General features: G+C 46.3%; 1 non-coding gene across 1 annotated transcript; it reads left to right on the top strand.

Moving 5' to 3' along the window:
- Positions 1-215: 215 nt before the first annotated feature.
- LOC113456698 lies at positions 216-318 on the top strand. The gene has a single exon (XR_003377453.1). It is a non-coding gene; the product is annotated as a U6 spliceosomal RNA (small nuclear RNA).
- The last annotated feature ends 4,887 nt before the right edge of the window (positions 319-5,205 follow it).

Raw genomic sequence — 5,205 nt, 5'->3', positions numbered from 1 at the left:
GAGGTCTGGTGCCCTCTTCTGGCCTGCAGACATACACAGACAGAATATTGTATACATAATAAATAAATATTTTTTTTTTTAAAAAAAGAACAACAGCAAAAATAGAAACCCAAATCCTGCCTCTAAGTGGTGGTGTCCCAAAAGTACTTAGGATGACTGGGGTAGAACTGAGCTTAGTTGTCATTATTTTATTTTATTTTTTTATGTGTGTGTGTGTGCTTACTTCAGCAGCACATATACTGAAGTTGGAACAGTACAGGGAAGATTAGCATGGCCTCTGAGCAAGACCTGAAAATTAGTGAGGCATACTGTATTAAAAATTCTTGCAGCAGCCAGGTGGTAGTCGTGGCGCACGCCTTTAATCCCAGCACTTGGGAGGCAGAGGCAGGTGGATATCTGTGAGTTTGAGGCCAGCCTGGTCTATAGAGTGAGATCCAGGACAGCCAGGGCTACCCAGAAACCCTGTCTCAAAAAATAAAGCAAAACAATTAATGTTTGTGGGTATATGTGATGTATGTAAGGTTACGTACATCACACCACCAGCGTGGAGGTCAGAGGGCAACTTTGTAGGACTGCTTCTTTCATTCTGTCTCCACATGGATTTTTTTAAAAAAGATTTTTCTTTTTTTTTTCTATTTATCTATTTATCTATCTATCTATCTATCTATCTATCTATTTATTTATTATGTATACAACATTCTGCCTCGATGTATGCCCGCACGCCAGAGCAGGGCGCCAGGTGTCAGTACAGATGGTTGTGAGCCACCATGTGGTTGCTGGGAATTGAACTCAGGACCTCTGGAAGAGCAGCCAGTACTCTTAACCTCTGAGCCATCTCTCCAGCCCTCCATATGGATGGTAGAGTGAACTCAGTTCATCAGGTATGCTCAGCAAGTGTCTTCATCCATTGAAGTATTTCACTATACTGACTTGTGGAGATCCCCCTGCCTCTGCCTCCTGAGTGATGAAATTGTAAGTCTATAGCACCAGGCTCCGACCTGCAGGATTTAATGTTATCTGTACCCGGAGTTATAAGGGACACAGATGAGTTCAAGGTCTTCTTAGGCTACACAGTTAGACTCTGTCTCAAAAACACCCACAGCTTCTCCTCAATAGAGAATCTCACACAGTGTAGGTGCTCAGAAAATACCCCCTCTGGCTTACCCCATGTCAGGGGCAAAGCGAGGCCTGGGGCACCCATGGTCACTGATCATTGGTGAAATAAGAGGTTTGGTAGCTTTCGGTTGGTGTGGCTGGAAGATGGAGAAAGGCATCCAACTTGACTCTAATTTAGCAGGAGTCACCACGTAGTGAGGGTCAGAGGAAGTGTCACACTGGGAGGGCAGCTGGAACGATAGTACAGTGTGCTTTGCTTGTGCAAGACTCGTGTGTTCTGTCTCTAGCCCTTCAACGAGCCTTGTACTTCTCACGCTACCTAATAGGCCCAATTAACTTTTCCCTACCTGATGGATTACAACCTCTGGGGCTGGTGAAATGGCTCCGTCAAGTGAAGTCACTTTTCACAGTGCCCGCGGACCTGAGTTTGATCCTCTGGAGCCACACAGTGGAGGAAGAGAAGCAACTTTTGTAAACTGACCTCTGGCCACCACGCATGCACACACACACACACACACACACACACAGATACATGAATAAATGCAATGACAGTCATTTCTGAGAGGTCCTTGGGAAGGGTAGAGGAAAATGAATATATGCAGATGGTTAGAAGCTTTGGAGACGGGATGAAAATCTTGGCTTTCCGGGTGGTGGTGGGGCACGCCTTTAATCCCAGCACTCGGGAGGCAGAGGCAGGCGGATCTCTGTGAGTTCGAGACCAGCCTGGTCTACAAGAGCTAGTTCCAGGACAGGCTCCAAAGCTACAGCGAAACCCTGTCTCGAAAAACCGAAAAAAAAAAAAAAAAAAAGAAAATCTTGGCTTTCCCACTGAATGGTTGTATGACCTGGTAGAAATCGCCTCTCTGAGCCCCTTATGTGGCCACAAAATGGGTCATTGAAGCTAGGCATAGGGGAGCACATTTGTAACCCCATTACCCAGGAGGCTGAAGTGAGAGGATTTCAAGTTTGAGGATAGCTCAGGCTACAAGGTGGAGACTCTGTCTCAGAAGAGTTAATGAGAAAATGCAGGGCCAGGGTCTGGGCTGAGAGTGGAGGGCATAACTCTCAGAGGCCCCAGGTTCCATCCCCAGCACTGTAAAAACCAAACCAAATCAAACCAAACCAAACCAGCAAAGATTAGGTAAACAGTGCTTGTCAATCAGGACTCAACAGTGATGAAGGCAGCAGGCAGCGACAGCTCCAAGTATTTCTGAAGTGTAGAGGAGCCCATCTCAAAGCCCCCTAAAATGTCCACCTTTAGAAGGACTTAGGTCCCCATGCCTCTTATATCGCCTTTCTCAGTATTGCTCACATTTCTGGGAACTGCCTCTGGAGGAAGCACTAACTTCAAGGGACACATCATATCATCATATCACACAAAAGCAAGTACTTCCCATCCTCCGTCCCCTGTGGTCCTCCTAGCTGCCAGGTGGGTAAATAGTATTTCCTCCCCATTTTTATAGAGGTGGTAAGGGAGAAGGAGTGAGGCTGGATAGCCTAGGCGACGCTAGAATATGCCTTCCTCGTGTCCTCTGGATGTGGGGTTGTACCTTGGGGTTCAGATTTGCCGAGAGAAGCAGGGATAGGCTCTCAGTGTACGGCTGGGAAGTGCTCAGCCCATCTTTATGGCCACTTTCTGAACAAACAGGTATATATCAGAAAATGTATGGGTTGGCAAGATGATTCTGTGAATAAAGATGCTTACCCTGCAAGCCCGAATGCCTGAGTTTGGTCCCGGTACCCACAGTAGAAGGAAAGAACCGGATCCTCCCACCCCCAGCTGTGTTCTGATTTCCTCGAATCGAATATGTTGTGGCATGGACACATCGTGACACATGCCCATATCTTCATATACATACATCACTTACACACATTTAAAAAAATGCAAATTCTGGGAACTTTAAACCAACATAGAATACTTAATATTTATGAGAACTAGGGCCAGAGAGGTCAGGGAGTCAGGAGAGCAGAAGGGTTGGATCTTGGCCACAGGTCAGTCACAGACGTTCGACATAACCTTGGACAAGGTTCTAAGGTCCCTGGATCCTCTCGTCTACACATGGAGAAAAGATACCGAGCTAGCTTGACAGAAGCCCAGTTTAAGCAAGACAGCTGCAATCCTCATCATCACGACATTGACTTTGAAATTCACAGCCGAGAGACCCCACTGCCACCACGTCTTAAATTTCTAAAGACAAAATAGTAATAGCTTACAGTTCTGCCAGCTCCTCAAAAAAAAAAAAAAAAGTCAGAGAGCACAACATTGATTTTTTTTTCTTTTTATAATTTTGGCAGAGGAAGATGCAGTTCCTGGAAATGCTTACAAAATGATTCCTGACACTAGGAGGAGAGAGTTAAAAGAGGGGAAAAGTAAAAAGAAAATTTATCTGCATACAGATAGAAAGGAGGAAGGTGGAAAGAAAAGGCATAAACAAAAGAACTAAAAGAGAAAGGGGGGTCTTTAAAAGGCCTCAATTCAGGGGACGTTATCAAGGTCTCAGAATCTGCGATTCACAAGCTGCTCGCCGGCTGGGGTGGCGCAGGCCCCGCCCCTATCTCGGGTGTCGGGCGTTCATTGGTGGAAGAGGCAGTCGCCGGCCGGTGACTGCCCGAGGAAAGGTTGCCTGGGACACGCATCCCTGTGTGAACGCATGACGTCCCACCCTGGCGCCAGGCTGTCTGGGGCTGAGTCTTAGATCAACACAGCTGTGGGACCCGGACCCACAGCTGGGCAAAGGAGCGGATTCCTCAACAAAAAATAGGATTGTGGGAAAAGTTCTGAAACAAAAACAGCGCAGACAAAAGCCTTAATGACATCCTTTCATAAAAATAAAAAATGCAAGAGGGGGGAAAAAGCTGGTAAAAGGAGCAGAACTGGGAACAGAAAGTTCAGAGGCGTTTGGAGTAAGAGGCTGAGGCCCCGCCACCGCTAAACAAGTTGCAGAAGGCCGGGGCGAGCCGGCCAGTCTGCTATGCGGGGAAGAGAGGAGTCTTTGGGGTTTAAACTCTATTCAATGTTCCCAACCTAATCGAAAACCATTCCTTTGACACTTAGACCCTTAGGGTCAGAAAAGATCCTTAAAGGTCTTTTACCCCCCTTCCCCTCCCCCAAGTAAGGTCCAGGAAGAAAGGATTTGTTTCCAAAGGTAAATTCTTGGCATGAAAAGGACAGAATGCGGCTAGATAACCCCACTGCACCCTTCTGCCCTATCCCACACAGCCTATGGCCATTTCAGCTGGGAAGCATCAAGAGGAAATAATAAACGCTTTGAAGGTACTTTGCAAGCCTTAAACCCAGTAAACCGGCTATCCAAGCCAGAGGCAACAGAGGTACTGGAGGACCTGAGACCCTGGGTGGTCTAAGCCCTAAGCACTTACCACACTTGGCCCATGCAGAACTAACGCTGATGGAGGAAGCATGTGCGGTTCTTCTCTTTCTTGAGACAGGGTCTCACTATGTAGTCCCTGGCTGTCTTGAAACGCACTATGTAGACCAGGCTGGCTTTGAACTAACAGAGATGTGCCTGCTTCTGCCTCCTGAGTGCTGAGATTAAAGGCCTTTTTTTTTTTTAAATAAATGAGTCAGAGCTGGGTGTACACACCCCTTTAATCCCAGCACTAGCATTTGAGGCCAGCCTGATCTACAGAGTGAGTTCCAGGGCAGCTAGGGGCTACACAGAGAAACCCTGACTCAAAAAAAGGAAAAATAAACAAATAAACAAATAAACACAAACAAACACACGGCATCATTTTCATGAACTCCACTTAACAAGCAAGAAAAGTGAGGCACAAAGAATAATTTGTTCCAAGTTCACACTGTGAAAGCATTTGAACATAGGTCTGCCAGGCAATGAAGGCCATGATTTTTTCAGAAGCTCCTGGAACGAGAATTTTGCACAAACATACAGAAGTCTTCACGACAGCCAAAGAAAGGGTCTTCTGTTTAGTTATTCAGGAGTCTCAGCCTCAGAGATTTCCCTTCTCCTGACCAATAGCTGGCATGTAACTTCTTCAGCATATAGGGACTGATTTGTGTTTTTACAGGTTAGATTCCCTTTTTCTGGAACTGAAAGAGCTGTCCTTGAGAAC

The sequence above is a fragment of the Microtus ochrogaster genome, chromosome 10 (genome assembly GCF_000317375.1).
Source record: "Microtus ochrogaster isolate Prairie Vole_2 chromosome 10, MicOch1.0, whole genome shotgun sequence".
NCBI lineage: Eukaryota > Metazoa > Chordata > Mammalia > Rodentia > Cricetidae > Microtus > Microtus ochrogaster.
Note: the sequence above shows the minus strand (reverse complement) of the source record. Positions and strands in the feature narration are given on the sequence as shown.